The sequence below is a fragment of the Coloeus monedula genome (genome assembly GCF_965178545.1).
Source record: "Coloeus monedula genome assembly, chromosome: 13".
NCBI classification, from domain to species: Eukaryota; Metazoa; Chordata; class Aves; order Passeriformes; family Corvidae; genus Coloeus; species Coloeus monedula.
This window is the reverse complement of record NC_138793.1, coordinates 4,469,868-4,492,194: the sequence shown is the minus strand read 5'-3', so window position 1 is coordinate 4,492,194 and position 22,327 is coordinate 4,469,868.

The window sequence follows — 22,327 nt, the reverse complement described above, 5'->3', positions numbered from 1 at the left end:
AGCCAAACTTAATGGCAATGTGATCAAACCTAGGGTTTCTGTGGGCAAGGAGAAGGAAATGTTAACCAATCTCTCAAAGGAAATACTGAGTCAACACAGTGGCAGGACTGATTTTATTCTGCGTAGTCAGTCTGGAATCTCCCAGTTCCTCTGAAAGCCTTGCTAGAGAAACATGGTGTACATATTTATTTTACCTGAAAGCAATACAGGAACATTTGCTGTTACATCTTGATATGAAAATGTTAACTGTTAGTGCTGCACTTCTCAGGGAAAGAAGCAGAAAGGAAAGAAAAAAGCTCAAGTAGCAGGTAAACATCCCTGCTATTGAATCTTTCTCTGCATGTCCAGCCTTTCTATTTCGGTTCTTTGCCGAAAGGAAGTACAGGACCATACCTGAGAAACATGACTGTCAGCATTCATTAAGACCAATGCTTAATCTCAGCTGACAACATCAATGTCAGAATCGTAGCTGGGAGCTGGCAGCATTTCAATAGAGGATTCTTCGGAGCTCTTACACACTACTTCAATAAATAATCCTACCGGGAAATATGGAGAGGAGCATTTAAAATGATTTTAGCTGGCACGTCACTACAAGGTTGAACCACCATGTAGTTATGTGCCCACTGCCTAATTCCACTGTGAAATGTTGAAATACAGCTTTTAGCTCCACAGAAGCATGTAGGCCTCTATTTACATGCAAATTAATGCTATTCATGTGTGAACTACAGCAGGTACTGATTCTGCCAGATGGAATAATTTGGGGATGGGCCCATTCTCTTTTGCTGAGGGCTGCATGCATTCTCACATGCTGTAGATAATTGTTGGAGTTTCTATGTCACCAGAAGTCCCAATTAAATAATTTACTTTTTTTCCAAGTGGAACATGGTCGTGCATGCAGTTGCGTAGACTAAAAATAGTGATGGCAGTAATCACACTCCTAATACCACTGTTAGTAACAACACCATTAGCACTGAGACAGAAGCAGGTGGCTCAGGGCAAAGTATCAGGAAACCTGGACGTGTCACTGCCCAGTGATTTTGGACATGCCACTTCATCCCAGAACCGGGGAATATGCTGAATTGGAAAGGACCCATCATGACCAGCGAGTCATTGTCTCTTTCTTCCCTTTGTTTTCATCTTTAAATTATTCACAGGAGGCATAATACTTTACTTAGTTCCTGAACTGAAGTAGGCAAAAAACCCCATAAATATTACTGTGACATTTACATGCATTTTGCTGCATTAGCCTCCACTTGACCTTCACCAGCAGAGAGGGTCACTTGATTTTAATCAATGGCAGCCCTAATTTCACAGAATTAGGATATTGAAAAGCAGTAGGTGGCTAAACTGACTGATGCAAACAGGCCTGGTTTGGCTGATGGTATTTTATTTGAGGCTTAATATTCGTTCAATTATCATCAGCAGAGAAATCAAGAGATCAGTGTGTGAACCTCCTCAACTTGCGGTGGCCAACTTTTTATGAGGCAGCAACAAACACAAGATCTGAGAGGAATCAGTAACAGGATCTGCTGATCTATTTACAATTGGAAGCTACAAAGGATTTCTTAGACAGTGATTTTCATTCTCTTGAAGCTGGAGATGCAGAGACAGATTTTGACAGTTCCACAAAGAAAAGGATTTAATTAAACTGAAGAAAATGAGATAAATTTTGCATAACAAAAGAAAGGAGGAAAATACACCCATCTTGCATAAAGAGGCTGGGATGGGATGTGAGGGGCTGTCCTTACCTCCTGCTCCCCTTGAAGCTCCAGTGACCTTCCAGTCACTGACAAGGCTGTGCCTGAGTCTGCCCAACCCCATCTGTGTCTGCAAAGGGCATCAGCAGAGTAACCACGGAAAGCAGGGGAAAGGAGGACCTCAAGTGAAACAATCAGCTGCACCTTCACAAATCCACAAACGCAAATGACTGGAAAGACCAGAACCAAACAACAACCCCCCCCCCCCCCAACCCCACATCAGAAAACCTCTAAATTCAGGCTAAATATGCAGCCATTAGGAAGGATAGCCGAACCCTTTCCTTTCCCAGTTTTTCTTATTCCAGAGCCATGTCATGAGCATTCACCTTCACTGCTCCCACCCCCTGGAATACTCCCAAATGCCTTTCCACATCAGGGGCTCTGGGGCCGGTGGATGGGTTTGCTTCACCTGTCAGTGTTGGTGAGCACTGCAAAACACAGACTTGCCATGGAACCATTGTGGTGGGAAATACAGCATCATCTTCCAGCCATGGAAAAAATCCCCTTATGGTAATCCCTAATTCACAATCAAAGATATTTCTCCCTAAATATAATTCCTGAAAGGCCCTTTAAAAATAAGATCAGTCACATATTCCTGCAGAAGGGAAAAGAAAAAACCTCACTTGTGAGAATCAAAGGTGAATGGCACATATTCTGATAGTACTGCTTGAATCTCTTCCTTTACCAGAGATAAAAACAAAACAAAACTAAAGAGGCAAAGCCCATTCTGGACTTTTGATTTTTCCCCCATGTTCTTGCTTTTAGGAGACTAATTTTATTTTGTCTTTTAAATTTAATCTCTCTTGCTCAAGTCTATGGGATAACAATAAATTCAGAAAGTAAACAAAGGGCACTACCATGTAGCTGGTATCCATATCTGTGATTGTTGTGTCTTCAGCTGGTTGCACATGTTTGTGAATGGAAAGGCTGGATTTGCTTGTCCAGCCCACCAGCAGTTAATCAGCACCCCCTGATAGAGACATGGAATCAGCACCTGTCTGGTATGTGAGACATGGATAAAAGCCCTAACAGGAAAAACAGTGAGCGCCTATTCTGTGCTGCACCTTTCTACAGCCACTAAAACTTCTGCAGGAGGTTCCATGAGAAGCCCACCTAGTTCTGTTCTCAGTGTCTGAGAGCAACCAAGGAGGGAGCACAAGCAATGGGAATGCATAGGGAAATGCTTTCCCTGCTGTGCTCAATAATTCAGTCTCTGTGACAAAAGATTTGAACAGACTTGCTTTTAGCAGCCACTAATATACTTCTCCTTGAAGAGTTTAATCACATTTTGAATCCATGTTTAATTTTATTTTCTAAAAATCATGTAGTGATGAGTTTCACAAATTAATTTTACAGTTTGTGAAAAAGAACTCCCTCTTCTTTCTGCTGAATGTACTCACCAGTAAGATTGCTGGTTATGTTCCTGCACACCCATCTTGAAAAGCAGTAAAGTAATAATTCCTGATGCTTTTCCTTTATATTGTTTATGATGTTATCTGCTTCCATCATGTGCATCCCTTTCATTTATTTTCTAAGCCAAAGACTCCAAATCTGTGATCTTTCCTCCTATTTTGAGCATTCTTGTTGCCTTTCTCCTGTTTTAATATTCTGCCCTGAGCATTACTTTGGACTTCTCAGTACCAAATTTTATCTGCTATTTTATTAGTTCTGTTCTGTGAATTTAAGGTCTTAGCTTTTCAGTTTTCAGTTTGACTATCCTGATAATTTTTTTTGTTGCCATTACACATGAACCTCCAGGAACTCTGATAATGTGCTGATTAGTACAAATCCCAGCTGAAAGCCTTGGAGTGCTTGCCTTCAATAGAAAAGCAGTCCATGTATTCCTACCCTTTATTTCTTATCTTTTAACCAGTTTTTAATGCATTAGAGGACCTTTCCTCTTATGCTTTGACAGCTTAGTTTCCATGAAGGTGTCTCATGAGAAACCCTGTCAGGAGTGTTGAATGGAAACCACTTGGATGAAATGTTTGTTATCAGGAATTGGAATATTCATTCAGGATCAGCAACCTGTGGAATGGACTGTTTGATTTCTGGAGAAAAGGAAAAGGAATTGTGAATCATTTATAGGATGTTTCCTGACATCGTATGCCAAAGTAGATGTTGCAGATGACATTAGAATATCATCATTTCAGTAACTTAGCTGATGTTTTAGTAATATCTGGTGAATAATGTAACTGGTATTTTTTCTCTAAATTCTATATCCCACTTTCACTTTAAAAAAAAAAAAAAAATTAATTTTTTCAACTAAAATGAAAACAGGGATGACCCGACGTTCAACAGAACGAGCTGAACTTGCCGTCCAGCACCCTTTGGTGAGGCTGAAGAACAACAAGAGCCGACATTCAGGGCTGGAGCCCCTTGGCAGCCCCTGTCAGCGCTGGCTCGGAGCGCAGCCCACGGTGCCGGCAGGGCAGGCTGGGGAAGCGGCCGTGCCCCGGGAGCGGCCCCGGCAGAGCCGGGCACAGCCGCGCTCCCTGCCAGCCCTGGCAGCCGCCCCGGGCCGCTCCAGCCTGCCAGCGGCAGCCGCAACAAGTCCCACTTTAGCGCTCTCCCTGGCGCTTCTCCTTTCCAAAACGCCGAGGAATCGCTGCACACCCCGAGCGCTCCGAGGCTGGGCTGCCTCCGTCAGATCCCAGGAAGGGCAGAGAAGAGAAGGGACGCAGAAGCTGGGAGCGGGCGGGCAGTGGCAGCCCCCGCTCCCCCAGGCAGAGCCTACCTGCTGCCCTCTCTCCTCCACCCCCGGGCCCCTCTGCTGGCATTCCCTGCTCCTGCTGCCACGACCCGAGCGGCGCTGGCACTGCCCGTGCCCGGCAGAGCGAAGGGAGATGCGCGCTGCTGACACCGAGCAGGGCCCTGTCTGCTTGACATATCGCTTATCCTGGGCATTTGGGGACCTAAGCAAAGTGAGCAGAGAATCTGTATGAGCAGGCTTTCGCATCCTATTTCCTTCTGCTCAGGGCACGGAGAAAAATAATTTACCAAGGAAATGATCTCACAAAGACATAACGTAAGAATTAGTAATGTCTAAAATAAAAAAAAAACCCTCTCTGTATGTTATATTTTCTTATAACTTCATGAAAAGAGTCATTTTTCATCTTGAAAAAAAAAAAGTTAGATTAGATTTTTTATTTTATTTTATTTTATTTTATTTTGTTTTGTTTTATTTTATTTTGTTTTATTTTATTTTATTTTATTTTATTTTATTTTATTTTATTTTATTTTGTTTTATTTTGTTTTATTTTATTTTAATCTTGTGTCACTTCCTGATGAATAATCACATGGAGATAAAATTCCGATTCATGTGTACTAGGCATTTCAGGCTATAAAACATTATTGTTAATTCCCTAAGCCATACATTGCAAGACTAACAACACTAAGATTACACCTAGAAGACATCTGCAAATACTAAGGACAGTAAAGGTCATTAAATAAAATTAACATTTCCCTGTATTTCAAGTAGAATAAAGAGTCCAAATTCCTGCTGCAGGTGTCAAGCCCACTCTATTTTGCCTGTCCAGTCATGACCAATTTCACATGGGAAGTTATCTTTATAACAGGGGAGCTTCCTACAAGGTTTACCTGGAGCTACACAACAAGTTTAGAATAAAAACTAAACAGGATATTTTAAAAGACAACCTCCCCTCCACCAATAATCTAGAAACAGTTAATGAGGGAGAATTACTGCTCCTTAACAGAATGGAGAAAGATTAGAATACTTGATGAGAACATTGTTGAAATTTTTCCTTTCTAAGGTGTTCTGTGCTGACTGGGAGCCATTTACTCCTGCACTGCAATTGAAGAGAACATTTGCCTCCTTGGTTTTCCACTCTAATATCTCATAGCACAAGCAGAGCTTTTGTTATGCATCAGCAGCTGCCAATATTTTAATTAAAGGCTCCAACAAAACCGGTTGTCCTTTTCTTTTCATTTCTTTTAGCTGGCAGCTCTTCAGAGATTCACTTCCCGGTTCAAACCCAGACTGCTGCAATCTCTATCCACAGCCCTCCAGGATCTCCCAGTATTCTCCCATTACAAACTGATTGACTACACTGTCAGAACCTCTCAGCAAACTTCCCAGTTTCATTTAGTCTGCAGGACTTTTGTCTTCAGCAAAGCAAATTCCCAATTCTACCCTTATCTCATATTAAACTGGAAGGAAAATTTCACATCAGACGGGTTCCTGCTGAATCCAGATATATTTAGCAAAGTCTCTAAGTCTGTCTCTTCATCCTATGATCTGCATTTGTTTCTCAACATGCAAGGCCTTTTCTTTGCCTATTTATATAAGGCTTTAATTTTTTTTATATATATTCTTTTTAATTCTTGTCTGAGTGTGTATTTCTCCAGCACTCTTGGATGCTGTGATAGGCACAAGCAAAATGTCAGGCACCTAAGTAAGCCTGTGCTTAAGACATGCAGATCTGCAGAAGTTAAATACGTGGCTACACACTCCCTTGAACTCACACTGACAAAAACATCTGTGGCCTTTTTGCACTGGACTCTGCTCATGTCTCTGTTTTATGCTATTGGTAACGATAGCACTTAACCAGCTTCCTTTCTGGTATGATATTCCAAGGACCTTTCAGTAAATCAGTTGTAATCAGGGAAAAAAAAAAAAGAAACCCTTGAAAGATAATAAATGTCAATTCATTTGTACAACAAGAATAATGAGGCTGATTGCAAAACACAGGTTACAAAAAACCAGTGGGAACACTATGAATTCTATTCCTATTCATGACACAGAATTTAAAAGCACAGAATTTGCCCAGTTTTAAAAAATTCTGGAGAGCTGATATTTTTTTTACCCATTTCTCCTGGCTTTGCTGATTTATCTGGCAGTGATGTGTCTGTGGAGATACAACACTGCTTGGCACGCTAAATAGTGTCACTTTCTTCTGATTCTGTCGAGGTTTAATGTTGACTAGCACAAGAAAATGTTAACCTCTCCTGTTCTCACTCTTTCAGTGTAATTTCTAATACTTCTGACACAATCCCTTGCATGTCCTTGTTTCTCTGTAATTACATTAACACGATGATGTGCCTTCATCTGGGACTTCATCAGGATTTCATCTTGTAAAGAAAACAAAAAGCCCTGGATCACTGAAGTACCTTTTTTCTTATGGAACCACCTTCAAAGCTTTAACCTCAATGTTTCTAGAGATCTGTCAGCTTAGAAGTAACACCTGAAACCGTCAAATTATTGCCATTATCACATCCAGGGCAATCACTTCTCCCTCCCCTGCCATCCCAAGGTTTTCAGAAAACAAAAAGCAGGGTGTCTTTCAACTTTGAAAGTTGTTAGCCACAGGTGTGCCTTAGATTTACCGAATTATTCTACTGTAGTGTCCCAGGAAGATCTGGCAGAGATTGATTCCAGCCACACGGAGGATGACACATATCAGACTCCTTCACAGATGCTTATTCACCCATCAGATTATACAATGCTGACCCTGGAGCTGCTGAGAACTAGAAGGAGTAAAGAGAGAGTTGGATGTGTGTGATCTGGATGCCAGGTCATTAAGACTATTCTGGTAAGACAAAACAGAAGGGTATGATGCAGACTTTCTACCTCAGGCTATGAACTTGTCATCCTTCAAGAGAAGTGAAGCCAGCCTGCCTAGCTGCCTGAGCAATAAATAGAAGCTCTTTTCTAGCACGTAATAAAAGCAATGGACACCTTCTACTCCAGTTTTTCTTCTTAATTCTCTCGTCTAACATTGCCCTGAGCTCTTCTGGAGTGCTTGTTTAAGAGTGCTCACTGTTGATACCCATAAGCAATTAGTCGTGGTAATGGGGCTATTTTTTTTGCCACAACTGTCATTTTATGTTTACAAACACAACATCAAAACTTCAGGAAGTGGTGGGACATGGCTTATTTTTTGCAACATGAAACAATGCTTAAGATGAGAAAGAAAAATACTGTAGTTATTTCCTAAAAATTTCCTGCAGCATGTCATTAATAAACTGGAATGTGAGCAAACACAGGACCTGGGTCGTTGTCTTAGAACTGAGATATTTGTCTGCTGACACAGTCTAATGCTAAATATGTGTTTGATCAGATGTTCCAGTTTAAGATGGTTTCTTCCCTGTGGCAGAAACCTGCCTATGGCACAGGGGACAGACAAGAGGAAACTCAGCGAGGATTCCATTTTGAATCCATATTAATAAAGCTTGGTTCACACTGGACTACTGAGAAAGTGTTCTATGGGTGCACAAAAATATGTTTAGGGTTTTTTAAAAAGCATTCACAGCAGATATTGCACTGACTGACCTCTCCCCACTCTCAATGTTCACAGAATTTAGGGAAGCTGGGCCAATTTGGTCTCCTGTATCTGGCAGGACATTAATTTCAGTTACCTTAATGTTCAGCCCAATACCCTGGTCGGGAGTGAGGCACTTTGATCCTTGACAAACCTGTGGGGACCTCAAATACCAGTGTCAAAGCCATCCTTCAAACCACAGTGCTGACTGGACATGAACTGAAAAAACTGATTTGCATTGGCTCTTTTCCTCTGGAAACACTGGGAAGCCACATGTCAGGCAACTGGCTGTGCTCCTCCTCTGACTGCTGCTTTTGAGCTGCCTCAGCTTTGCAATAATAACAAGTTGCCTTTCTTGCTGGAGCATAAAAACTTCATTCCTGGCCATTGTGTCATGAAAATTGTTGGGTTTCTTTAGAGAAAACATTTGTTCAAGGCTAATGTAGGATCTTTGGTCTTCTGAAGGGTGTGTTTTCCTTCCTAGGAACAGCTTCACCTTGACCTAAATAAAAGCATGGCTTGTCCTCAGTGCCCTGGCACAGCCCATACACTCAGCTCCAGCCCTCATTTCCTCAGGTCTTTAGGCTTTGAGTTGGCAGAACTTGTGCCTTCAGTTATTGCAGCAAAATTATGCTTACAAACGAGGGTGATAATCAGGTCCCTTTAAAAATCAGGTTTATGGGAACTAATCTAAATGTGAAGTTAACTCATTTTTAAAGCAGCAGCTTAAACTGTCATTAAAGCAACAAAATAAAGGCCTTTAGAGAGAAGGGAACATTAAGAGGAAGGAACAGAGATATCGGGTTACAGATAGAGTTGTTTCCTGCCCAGCAAACAAGTAGTAGAGCTAACCACTTCATCTTCCACCTCACATAAACAAGTAGTTGATGATACAATAAACACAGCAAAAGTGAATCTCAGTACTGCAAATGGCTTTATGCCAAAGTGCAACAAAAATCAGGCACTGAGGCTGGATGAGCTCTTTACAAACAGGCAAGTTAAGACTACAGTATTGCATAAGATCATTTAAAGCCTCTAAAAACCCTTAAAATTTCTCTCCCTCTTTCACTGGCACTTTAATAAGGCAATTCCCAATATTTGACTTGTGAAATAGCCTGGAATATAGCAGTTGTATCAGCAGCCTGTAGCGAGGCTGTTCCTTATTGGCCCTGTGTGCACATTTGAAACCCCCTTTGTAACACGATGAAAGCCATACCTATTCCAGGGCTTATTTGCACAGAGGGAGTAGTTAAAAGTTTTGATTACTGGAACTGCAGATGGTGGGGCTGATTCTGGGAGTAGCAGGCTATTCTCCCAATCCCCAGCATCTGGAGACCACTGGCACCCATTTTTTCTGAGCTAAATCCTTTTCATCTGATAACAAATCTGTGACTTGCATTGCTCACTTCAGCAAGCCAGCACAGTGTCACATCAGCTTTGTCCCCATCTTTAAATATATTCATGCCATCTGTCTCTTGGTCTCAACTGGTAAAACAATTGCAACGTAGGTTACGTACAATCAATTCCCAGTTGTTCTGAACAGCTTGAGATGTCTCACATCTTACTCACTGGCTTGTGGAAGAGACTGGTAAACGACTTTTTATAGGATGATGATCAGTTTAGGATTCCCTTTGCAGACATTTCAGATGGCAAGAAGTTCAGATTTTAGCTTGATATCTTTGCACTTTTTCTCCATATGGTTTTGGTTCTTCTTGCAAAGAAATGTGTTTGTCTCCATATGTCTCTTATCTTGAGTTTTCAGTGTCATCTTTAATTAGAAATTGAAAATCAGTTGGTTTGATTTGTATCAGTATTTGTCATTGATGCTATTGTCTTTCAGGCAATCATATTCAGAAGTTAATGTCAGATTAAAATTATTCTTTATAGAGTCATAAATATGAAATATGCAATTAAAACGTTGCCATTTTGAAACAACAGAGTGTATGGCAGACCCTTGCTCACAGTGCCTCAGTCAGCACTGTCCTTGTGAGAGAGCACTGTGAATCTCAGTCACTCAGACCTACCCCAGCCAAACACAGATTAAATCTGTGACTGCAGGTGTGACACGGTTCAAATTCAGACACTGGGGGAGTTAGATTTGCTCTCAGTTCTTGTGATCATGATGAGATTGTCAAAATGAATGATGATGCACCACCCAAGTGGAGAATGTAGGTGGTCCTTGCTGAAAGCTGGGTCTCGGGAGGCATTGGGTGTCCTCACATCCCTGGGAGTGCAGCCCGGGGGGATCAGAGCACTGGTCCCTGGCAGGATACAGCTGTTCCTTCTGTGGAGGGAAGCCTAACCATCTACAGAGAGAAAAGTGGAGATTGTGGAGAAGCACAGGCCTGAACAGGCAGGCCAGAACTTGTTACACAGATTTGTAAGCAAAACCACTCTCACCCAAATTCTATTTCTGAAAGTACATCATATTCCTAATTTTTTTTTTTTTTTGCTTGAAAACTTCCAGCTTCCTTATGAGGTTACTCCACTCTAACCTCTCTGTTCTAGTGACAATAGGTAGGTCCTCGCCTTGAAGCCTCTGCAAAGAACTGGGATTTGTCTTTTTCTTTAAATGAAAGGAGCCTGAACAAATGTATAACTTCATTTTGGTGGGTCCTTTTTTCATCCTGTGCCTGTAACCAGCATTCCTCTTTCATAGGGAACCCTCTACAGTAACTTAGGTGACCCTTTTGTTCTGTTCCGCATGAGCATGGGTAGCGAGAATCTCCAGCATCCCCTCATTACCTCTCCCAGAGGTGGTAATGGGCCCTCAGATAATCCCTAAATAGTGCTAAGAATTGTGTGTGAAGAGCTGTACACAAAAGAAGCCTTTTACAATGAGACATAAACCAAGGTGTTTGATTTATCCTGCAAATCACAGGAACAAATGCTGCATACTCCTGCATGCCAGCTACTGACATGCTGTCTTCAGGCTAGTTATTGGAGATGGTTATTTCCATTATTTCCACTTCCCAGAGATCATTTTTCCATCAGGAGTGGCTGCAGTCTGAGTGTTTGGAGCTGTCTGCAGCAGGGAGCAAACCCCTCTTCCCCACCCACCCTCACAGCACATGGCAGGGAAAAGGGAACCTCGAGGTTCCTGGAGGAATAAGGCAAAGCAAGAATTCGGCAGGATGGATGTCATGGAGGACAGACAGGTCCTGACAAGTTAGGGAGCAGGTAAAATACTCATTTTAGCAAACTTCCAGAATTTTCTTAGAGGCAGAGGAAAGGACACAAATTCAGGCACAAACTGCTCTAGTGGCTCCTCCATCTATGATCAACAGTGTCTGGAGAGATGATAAATACCTCTGAGAAATGGCCAGGCTCCATTCTATGGGAATTTTATTTCTGTGTAATATTTCTGATCATTCAGTCCAGTCTTAAAGTGGAAGTTCTTCTGCTCCCAGCCATTCTGAGAAAACCTGTTTTTGAGACAAGATATCCCGGAAATTGTTGCACCACCTGAGATGCTTCAGCTCTGCAGGGCTATGGGGACGTTTACCATAAAGTAATAATAATAATATCTGATGCACTGCTTCTGGACACTGACCTGAGTAAAATCAGCCACATTTTTGGAAGGCACCCAAGTAGTTTTAGCTTCCATATTTTCTTCTCTCCTAGTAGATAAACTGAGAATAAATCAGGGTCTTTTATTGTGGTACAAAAGAAACAACCTGTTACACTGGGCTTCATGGGTCAGTGCTTTGTTGTCTGTGCCAGTATAAATCTGAGCTAAAATGTATTTCCTAACTACACAAGGAGAACAATGAAGAACGTGAAGGGAGCTCAGAGGATAAGTAGGCTCAAACATGAATAATGAGATAGGCTTTCAGTGGACATTGCATTCATCTGCATGAATAAAACGGGTCTGGTTTGGATTTTGCCTCCATCCCAGCCACTGGCAGCCCCGTCCTAGGAGGAATGGGACCCCTCAGGGTGTCACCTGCTGTGCACCTGAGCCTTTCTGCTGGAACAAAATGGTGCAAATACAGCTGACGAGGGGAAGGGAGCCACCTGCTCAGGCCCCTTGTTAGTGGCACCTCCGATTGCTGGGGAAGCCTCTCCTGAGCCTGGGTGGCATCTCCCCTCCTTCCTGGAGCTCCCCTGCAACATCCTGCCTTGGAAAGAGGGAGAGATGGTGAGAAGACATCCAGGAATTTGTCTAGTGAACTATAAAAAGGGTCAACGAGATTGTGGAGACATAAAGTTTACTGAGAAGTGAATTAAAATGCAAAATATGGGGGGCTCGTACTGCAGTGTCTCCAGTGAGAAGTCCGGTGAATATCAGTCTAAATTAATTTTGGCCTCTTTAATCAATCATCTCTTTATGAAATACAAATAAAGCCACGGCAGTATGACATGTTATTAAGGAAGAAAAGACAGTTGCCCTAAACTTCTGGTGACAATTTACATAAATGTCGTTTGAGGCAGCAAGGTTAAGACCTCAGGCAGAGCATTATAATATTCTAAAGATCGTCAGCAACTTCACTGTATACAAACCAAGAAACAAAGAGGATTGGTGCCCTGGAACCAGGGAGTGCTGGAGGAGTGAGAGAGAAGGAATTTAATTTGGCATCTGCAAATCTTAGAGAGTTTTTAAAGCATAAAAGGAATGTAAACAAGGCATCAAAGTAAAATGGCCTGAAAGACGAATATTTAGTGTATTTTTGTTTATAAGAACTGTGATCCTCAACTCATCCAAAAATATCTGTTTTTGTAGAAGATCTGTGTAACTAAGGTCCATGGTTGGTGTATTTATTATATTATAGTATTACTGTTGCAGGACTTGTATTGCTGTAACTCCCAAGTCACCAGATGAAGTGCGACCCTGTTATGCCACACGTTTGCTACAGAGGAATTTCACGTGGGGAATTTTATTTTCTAAAGAGTGGAGAGAGGGAAGGAGACCGATTTCCTGGGGATAAACTGAACATGACTGGTTAAACCCTGATTAAAGCTCAGGAAATGCCATTCACAGCCATTGCCCAAGCCAGTGCCCAGCGCAGCTCTTGCACCTCTCTGTCTCTCATATTCACCGTGGGTTTTCTTGGCAGAAAGGTCATTGGATCACACCGAAGTCTCACTCTTAGCCAATTTCTCTCATCAGGTCCCTAATGTGTGTTTTGCTCTCCTTCCCTCCAGCCTGTTTATCATTTATTCCCATTCTCCTGTATAAAAAAATGAACAAAGACACTTTCTAAAGGCCATTTCACAGCTTTAGGGAGCTGTATTCAGGAGAGTAATGTGTGATCTAAGGCAAGCTGAGGAGCATTATTTTCCTATCACCACCCCACAGATGATGGGGAGTGACAGATTACATGCCAGTCACAGCACACTAGGCAAGGGGCCAGGCTGCCAGGAGTTCTGTCCTTTCTGGCTCCAGCCAAAGCATTGTTGAGAATGAAAGAATGATTTATAAATAGCTCACACTGAAGTCAGTCTATCATAGAGGCTGCAGATCAGCCTGGTCTTTATTCAGGCTGTTCAAGATGATGTCTGTATGCTCTGTATGTGCAGGTGTTGCACACAGAGCCTGCAAGGATCATGTCCCAGAGCTATTCCCTTCCTAGCTGTCACCTTTCTTTGCAAGAAAAAGAAAGCCTACTCTGAGCACATTTAGCTTCACTCCCTTCATTCCCTTTTAGCTTCCCTCTCGTTTGATAGATTCCACGTTAATTTGTACTCTCTTGGAAAGACTTCTTTAAAAAAAAAAAAATTCAAGTATCTGTCCTTTTTTTGAAAAACTGACAAAAGAAAAAGAACAATATCTTATTAGCAATCATGTTAACAGATCTCCCACAGAAAGTGTAATATGGAGAGTTAGGATTCAGTGACAGAAATGAGCAGAACCTTCTGCCAAAATGGAGCAGAATCAGTCTGGAGCCATCACAAATGAGTCATTATTCTCTAACCTTTCCCTGAATGTTCACACACAAAAACTATATGTTTTTTCAAGACTTTCTGCTTATTCTATGAAATGAAATCTATCTAAATCAAAGTATGAGTATCCTCAGTCTGATGAGAGAATTTGTTAGCAGTCCTAGTGGACCCATGACACCTTTATGCAGTCTTCCCAAAACTTAACCTGTGGGCAGACCCCAGAAGACAACCCCACCCCAGCATCTTGTGATGCCCCCAGCCTTTCTGTCCTGTAGCTGAACACAGCCACCAAGAGGTGTCTCCTTTCCCAGGTGAGTGACAGGGGACACTGGTGTGGAGCCAGCTGCAAGAGATCTGCAGCAGCATCCCCTGTTTTGAGGTGACCCCTGAAATGCTGTGGTGTGGTGTTTTCACATGAGAGGACCTGAAATGGGACTGGCTGTCTAATGGATACCTTCACCTGTTGTATTTTTAAATATTCTGCATTATCCATTAAACTCATTCTTAGCACTGCCAAAAGGAGGGAAGATGAATAAGGGCTATTTCTTTCAGAAGAGAACTCCTAAGCTACAATAAAATTTTATTGCCAAAAGCAAAACCAGAACAGATTGGAAGAGAATCTGTGCCCACTGAAGATTTTTTTTTAAAAATTATCACTAAATATCATTTATCCTGTTTTAATCTTATGCACAGAACATCATTGCTCCTGATATATTGACCAAGAATAAAACCTGACAAGTTACTCAGGAGCTGAAGGTGTAAGATGAAGACTAATGAATTATACATATGTTTTGGGCATAACTGAAATCAAGATAGTATGGGTCTAAATGGGTATTTACAGCTACCAAAATCATATAATCTGAAATTTTCAGCCATGTACCTTCTGTCTCTTCTGCATGTGTGAGCAATGACTGCCCAGGATATCAATAATGGCAAAAAAGGGAATCACACTGCAGCTCATCACATTGTTCGTGGGCTTATTTCTTTGGGGTGGGAGAGGAAAAGAGACAGAGAGGCAGAGGGACAGAAAGAAGAGTCTCTGACAGAGGGGGTGCTCTTGCCAGTGGAAGGGTATGAGTGAAACCCTGGCTGCCATGGAAGGGAGAGGTCCTCAGGTTAGCTTCCTTACAGGATTAATGTACCCTAAAAAAACCTCCCTACAATCAAAGGCTGCTTCTAATATCTGACACGGAGGTTTTGTAGTTATCTGTGCCTCTTAATGCCACAGTCCTGCACGCTAAATCTATCCCAAGTGGAAAATGCATCCAGCTCCTCTCCAGTGTTGCAGAATTCATGTTTCAGTGTTTGTGGTGTTTTTGCATTAAGTGTGGGTCTGGTTCTGACAGTGCTTCCTACCAGGAGCAGTGCAGGGACACAAGCAGGACGACTGTGCTCGCATCGCCTGCCCTGTTTCCTGTTTTGTGCCTGCTCAGGGTAATGCTGAGCTGGCAAACACCAGGAAGATGGTGACAAGCAGCTCTTTGTGCACCAGCTGAAAATAGATCTGTCTTAAAAGAGAGCCTAAGCGTTATTCATTGATCATGTCTGTTATTGTCTACATAAATAGAAGCAGCTGATTGCAAAAGTCCTCCACTTTGGGAAAATGAGGATCACGCTGCCAGTTTAAGGCCAGATTGCACATGGCTGATCAGCAGACTAAAGGCAGAGGAATGGGAAGTGCTCTGCCCCAAGGCAACAGGATATTACACTAGTTTTGTGGCTGATCCTCTCCTAGGGGTTCTTCAAAGCAATTAAAAGTCTAGGGAAGCTTTTATTTATTAAGAATCTGCATAGTTCATGAACTTGAACCCTGAGATGCTGATTTACATGGGTAAGTAGACAGATACATTGAAGTAATTGACAGGAGAAACAGAAACTGTGTTAACAAGGATAACTAAGTCTCAGAAATCTGGGCATGAACTTAATCAGCAGCAGAATTCTAAAGCTTCTGTGCTGCTGGGTGTTTATATTATGTGCATTGGGAGTGGCAGTGTCCAAGGCCAGGTTGGATGGGGCTTGGAGCAAGCAGGGATAGAGGAAAGTGTCCCTGCCCATGCCAGGGAGTGGAACAGGATGAGCTTTAAGGTCCCTTCCCACACAAACCATTCCATGATTCTATGATCCTATGAATACTATTGCAATAATGAGTTACAAATAAAATTCTTTGATTAGGTTATTTACCACTCCTGTGGTCATTTTTCTCCCACTGCCCCCCTGACCAGAGGAGGGACTTACAAAGTTTGGCAGTGATACTTCAGTGTGAAGACTGAAAATCTAATTTAAATTCTACCTGTTTTTTTCTTTAACCAATAACCTTTTTATTGGTTCATCTCAGACAATAGGCCTATGATTTTCCCTGAATCTTGACACAAGATGAATTCTAAAGGTTGTTAAGTGCCCCTAAAATCACAGCAGGCATTTCTTGCAATGAATCCAAAATAATTATGTTTTACTCTGCTCCTTCAGCCTTTTCAGTGGTGGGAGGTCAGGACCTGCCCTACCGTCAACTGGAAGTTGCAGAGGATGAACTTGGCTTGAAGAAGGAGAAATGTAGAAAACATTGGGTCAGGCATCTCAGCACTTCTGAGAAGCCCACCAGGGGTCCAGCAACATCATTTGGAGGCTTTTCAAAATCTCCCTTCAATGTTTTAGACTCCCTTAAACCTACAGCATAAAGGACCATATTGTCAGAGATTTAAACAAATATCTTTCGTCTTAGTGTCCTCTGAGTCAAGCTATTCTTAGAGGAAGCATAAAAAATGGAAAAGAAAAGGAATAAAAGCTGTACCACTTATCTCTTTAGTGTATAGAAATAGCAATGCTGGGCTAATCCAAATATTACTTAGCCAGCTCCTGGTTTGATATTCCAACAGTGCATATAGTTCTAAAACAATGTTTTAATACTGAATTCCCTAAATAATTATTCACTGTAAAATATATTCAGTCCATAGAATTTTTCCTTTTATTTTCAGGGATTGAATCTGGAAGTCCTTATTAAGGTAAGATGCTGAAGAAGTCCACAGGGTTTACCTGAGTTAAGAGCTCAGGAGCTGGTCCTGCATATGCACATAAATTGCTTTGGGAGCTGGAAGACTGTAATGTAACAAAAGAAGAGTCCATAATGCATGCAGGCTTCTGACAGTTTTTGCAAACATCAAGGAATATGACACCTACCCTTAATATGTTTCTGCTCTGATTATGAAACCCAAGCTGCAAGGAGTCCATCTTTGCATATGCCAGATAAATCAGTTTTCCAGCCTGAGCTGTCTGGCATTTCTTTGAGTAGATGATGAACTTGTTAAAAATAAAATAGAGAGTAATGGGTACTTATAATTTAAATGAACAACTGCATGCGAAGTAATTTCTTTAAACTATCTGCCAGGTAAATCTTGAATCAGCCGGATGACACATTTGAAAATTTAAAAATGTGAACATATATTATTTAAATATGAGTACCATTAATTGAGATTCAACAGACTACAATTGTTTAAGGGGAAAATCCCAAGGTGCCTGTGCAACAAAAACTTCCAAAGTCAGGAGAAGTTACACCTGCAGACGGAGAACAGGTTCCTAAAGGTCCCAGTCCTCTCTGTCAGACAGGCCAACCTAATGTTTACCTTTATCAAATTGCAAGGAAGAACTTTCAAACTTTGTATGATGGAGGAAAATGTTATCTACCTCATTATCTAGAGACCTGCTAGTAGGCAGGCTAGAAAAGGCTCAGGATGGGGAGCTGTGCTGCTGCCCAGAGCTCAGGGTGTGATGGCTGGGAGCTGCTGGCAGCAGCTGCAGGAATGCTCAGTGCTCGCCTTGCCCCGAGCTGGGTCAGTGCAAAGTGTCTGAAACACCTCACTCTAAATGCAGCCTGACAGATCTGGAACTGGCCAAATTGTTTATTTTCACTGTAGACAGTTCAGATTCAAATGTCAAAGTTTTCCCTTTAAGAACAGCACATCCTTTTAGGAAGATCTGGATAAGAGCACAGGGGGATGAGGCTGGTTGGCTGGAAAGGATTTGAGGTGGGGAGTTTGTGTTTGGGGAAATTTTCTGCAATGTTGTTTTACAATCAAATTGCCATCAGCCCTAGCAGTAGAATCCAGGCACATTTTCTCCACAGCTGAGTGGAACAGCCAGAGCATTATGATGAGCAGCTGTGCAGAGGCACCAACCTGTGCACGTTCTGTTCAGGTCTGAAGTGAGGATGAACGAGGGGGAGATGAGTGGTTTTTGGCTTGCAGGTTTAATCTCTTTCCCTCTGAAATTGTGGATCAGTGCTTTGCAGTGCCACAGGTACACTCCTGAGCTCTTATGACACGGACTAAGGACACTGTGGGATGCAGTTCCAACATAACAGCAGGATCAGGCTCTACGTGGCTGATGTATCACAAATTTCTCCTGGTGTGATCGTTAATTATGTCTAATTGCAACTTCTTTCCAATACAATAAAATGCTAAAAAGTCAGATTGCTGATAGGTGGGTTAAGCCAAACATCCTTGTTCTGAGAAGTGTTTTATCCATGGATATTCCTTCTTCTGAAAGGGTGAGAGGTTGAGAGCTATCATGGGTTTAGCTCAGGAGCATCAGTGAGACTGAAAACAGCGACGAGGAAAAAAGGAAAATGCAGTGTGTTCAACAGAGCACGTTAGAGATTTTAAAACTCTCTGTTTCCCTTGACCAGACCTAAAGCAAAACAATGTTATGTTCTGCTATGCCTTCATCACTGGGAAATCAGAGTGGATTTTAAAAGTGCATTAAGCAATAGGATGGGGTCACATGAGGACTGATGCTAAATTGAAGAAAATTGAAAAATCTGTTCTTTAACTGTGGTTTTGTGTTACATTTGAACTTATTCTTCCCATGGTGATTTTGAAAGCCTTGCCTCATGCTAAAAATAATTAACCTAACACTCAGTAATGCATTTGAAATCAATGAAGTTAAACAGGTATACAACTGGTGTAACGAGTATCACCTATTAGCAGAAATTCTGAAATTATTTGGGTTGCTTTATGTCAAGGGGTGCTATTTCATTGACTTCAATGAGCTTTGAGTACAGCTTTAAAATTCTCTGTCTCACTAGATTTTGTATTTGTTTAGTGAGAACAAAACAAGATGCTTCCACTTAAATAAATGGAGCTGCATTTGTAGAAAATTAAGGTAGAATCAGAACTGGGATTACTGAAATTATGTTTTTGGCAATCACAATATAAGGAATCAAAATAAATTTCCTGTTATGGCCATTCTGGCATAGCATTTTCCTTCTGGTTTTTTTTTGTAAATACTTTTAATAAAACAAAAAATATTTTACAGGCATCACTCATATTACCAAAACCAATTGGATTTACAATTTCTTTTTATTAACACTGCAAGAACACTAAGTCAAGTTTTAGATGCAATGTCAGGCCATGGAACAACAATAATCTTATTTTTATAGTCCTACACATGTAGAATGACTTAGGCTTTCTTCTATTAAATACAGCCGAGGTACTGAACTTGGTAAAGGCAGCTGACAGCCATGGTTTGACTTGCTCTTGCCTTCATGGTTCCAAAATCAAAAGAGATTAGGCCAATTCTTCAGGATGCACAAACCCTCTACACTTTCAGCACATTTCAGCTACAAAACTGTGACTGTTTTATTCAGCTTTCTCAGGCCCAGTTCTCAGAAATGCTGCAAACATGACATGTAGAGTTATCCTAACACAGAACACTTCAATTATATTTAGGTATTTGCCCAGTTCACTGCTTGGCTTTGTTTATACTCAATGCCCATCTTTCTGTTGCCTTCAGTGGCCTTTAAACAACTCTTTGAAGACTCCACTAACTCAGACCCTGTGGGGAAAGCCAGCTAAGACCCTTTGCTGGAATATGTTAAATTAGGGTTTATTTTGGGAAATAATATTCTCAGTATAAATAACCCACTGCAAACCCAACATTATCAGAAGACAAACTAACAAACCAGTAAATGCCAGGCTGGATTGCAGGCTGAGCAGGCAGAGCCCTCTATCTTGTCCCAGAAGATGAGAAATGTGTTTGGAATTGAAAGCTGCTGGAGGAGTTTTCACCCTGCAGGCCAGTGGGGTGCAGGGACTGTGCAGGAAATCAGGATGGGGCTGTGCAAAGAGCCTGGACAGCCCCAGACTGACACAGGCGTCACCTGAGCAGGAAGGCTGGGAATCTACCTGGAGTGCCATCCACTCTCCCTCACATTTTCATCTCCAAAGCACAGAATATTTTGCAGTTTTGGCTGGGTGATTGGCATGAGGAAGAGGACATAAGCAAACCAGAGTGAGCTCCTAACATCACCTGCTGGGGAGGTGCCATGAGGGAAATTGCCACACTGAAGCTGCTGGTGGGCAGTTCAGAGCTTGCTGTCCCTTTGCAAGGATTGTTAGGCTTGATTGTGTCTTTCCAGGTGATTTCACAATCGAGGGATGGCACTGATGAGCAGGGAAGGGATTAAATGCAGGGCAGCTGATGAGAGTGGGACCTGATGAAGATGATATTTCTACCAGTCCCTGTATTTGACACGTTTGTTCAAATAGAATTACCAGAGAGAGTTCTACTCTTTTGTAAGCTCTGTTTGATTGGTACAATTTGTGTTTAACATCTGCCTTTGATTTCCTGGCTTTATAAAGTGACTCCCATGGCTCCTATTATCCAGCCCAGGCACACCACTAAGCTAAAACTGGCAAGGTGGGAAGGGCAAGATTGAGGCTAACAGCAGAAAGCCCTGCCAAGTACAAACTAACTGATCTTTAAACAAAGAAGGCAACTGAAAATCTTTTATATACATGCTTGCCTGTATATTTTGCCATTAAACTTGATAAAAAGTTTGTCACAGAAAGCAAAAAGTGCATGAGCAATGTGCCATTGCTGTATTTTGAAGTGTGTGCTTGGGGAAAGTTGCTGGGAGACAGTAGGGGAATGTCACTGTTGAGAAATGGTTGGCTTTGTTCACAGCTGTGTAATTTCCAAGCTGATTGATAGTCTACACACAGACAGAGCAAATATGTGTTGTCCTGAAACCCTGAACTTTCTCTTTGTTTCCTTTTATAATATTCTTTTCTGGTGTAGAAACCCCAGAGTGCAAATGTAATTTCCCTCTGCTAAATAGAGCCACCATAACGTCACTCGTGTCCATCATTCTTACCCAGGAAATGGGTTCTTCAATGGTATTAACAAAACTGACAACTCAAAACGTTTCCCCAAGTGGCAAAGGGAGATATTTTTGGATATAACTTTTATTTATTATATTATTGTATTACAGTTTATCCCTAAGAATCAAATGAAATTAAGACACCGATCATCTACTACACTGAAGAAGTTCTACAAATGGGCCATGGATTCAAACAGTTCTTGAGTCCATGTAAAAGGGACACAAGTACTGCTCTTTTTAAGGTGAGCCCCATCATTCTCAGGGACTTGTTGTAGTCCTCTGAATGCTTCAGCTTGTGCTAGTGAGGGGTGTGAGATGGTGACTGAAACCAGTGTCTGAGGGACAGAACGTGGAAATGTAAAATTTAGAAAATGACATGATAGGAAAGTACAGCAAAAAGAGCAGTGGAGGCCTGGAGACCATTTCAAAGTGTTCCCCCTGCCCAAGATATTTATGTCTCTAACAAAAGTTCCTGGTATCTGTAAAACCACAAGCATTGGCCCCAGAGATAAAACTTGAGAGCCAGTGACAGAAGTGATCTACTGGCCAGATGTCACTCCTGCTCCTGTACATCTGTGCTCATCAGTGTGCTCCACTAGAGAGACTAAATCCAGAACAGCTCCACTGGCCCTCCTTTTAGTTAAACATTTATTAATAGAAAGATATGGATATACAATACAGATATATGATGAAAGCAGGGGAGGTCCACTGTACATAATTTTCCATACAGCTGGTTCATTGTGTATCATTTTGATAATCTATAAAATGTTCCTTGCAGTTTTTGTTCTGAGGTAATTTACAATAGAGAATAAATCATTGCTGTACCATAATTGTTTATGTCCACTAGACTGGTGACCTAATCTTCCAGAACTTCTTAAGCAGGCACAACAAACATATAGCTAGTAAAGTTTTAAAGTTATAGAAATACAGAATCATGGAATGGCTTGGGTTGGAAAGGACCTTAAAGCCCATCCAGTGCCACCCCTGCCATGCCCAGGGACACCTTCCACTGTCCCAGGCTGCTCCAAGCCCCAATGTCCAGCCTGGCCTTGGGCACTGCCAGGGATCCAGGGGCAGCCCCAGCCCCTGTGCCAGGGCCTGCCCACCCTGCCAGGGGAAGAATTTATTCCTAATATACAATCTAAACATACTCTCTCAGTGTTTAAAGCCATGCGTGTTGCACATACCTGGTGGGGAAAATGCTCATTGACTTGAGACTTGATGCCAGTCAGTCTGGGATTTTCTAATTAATA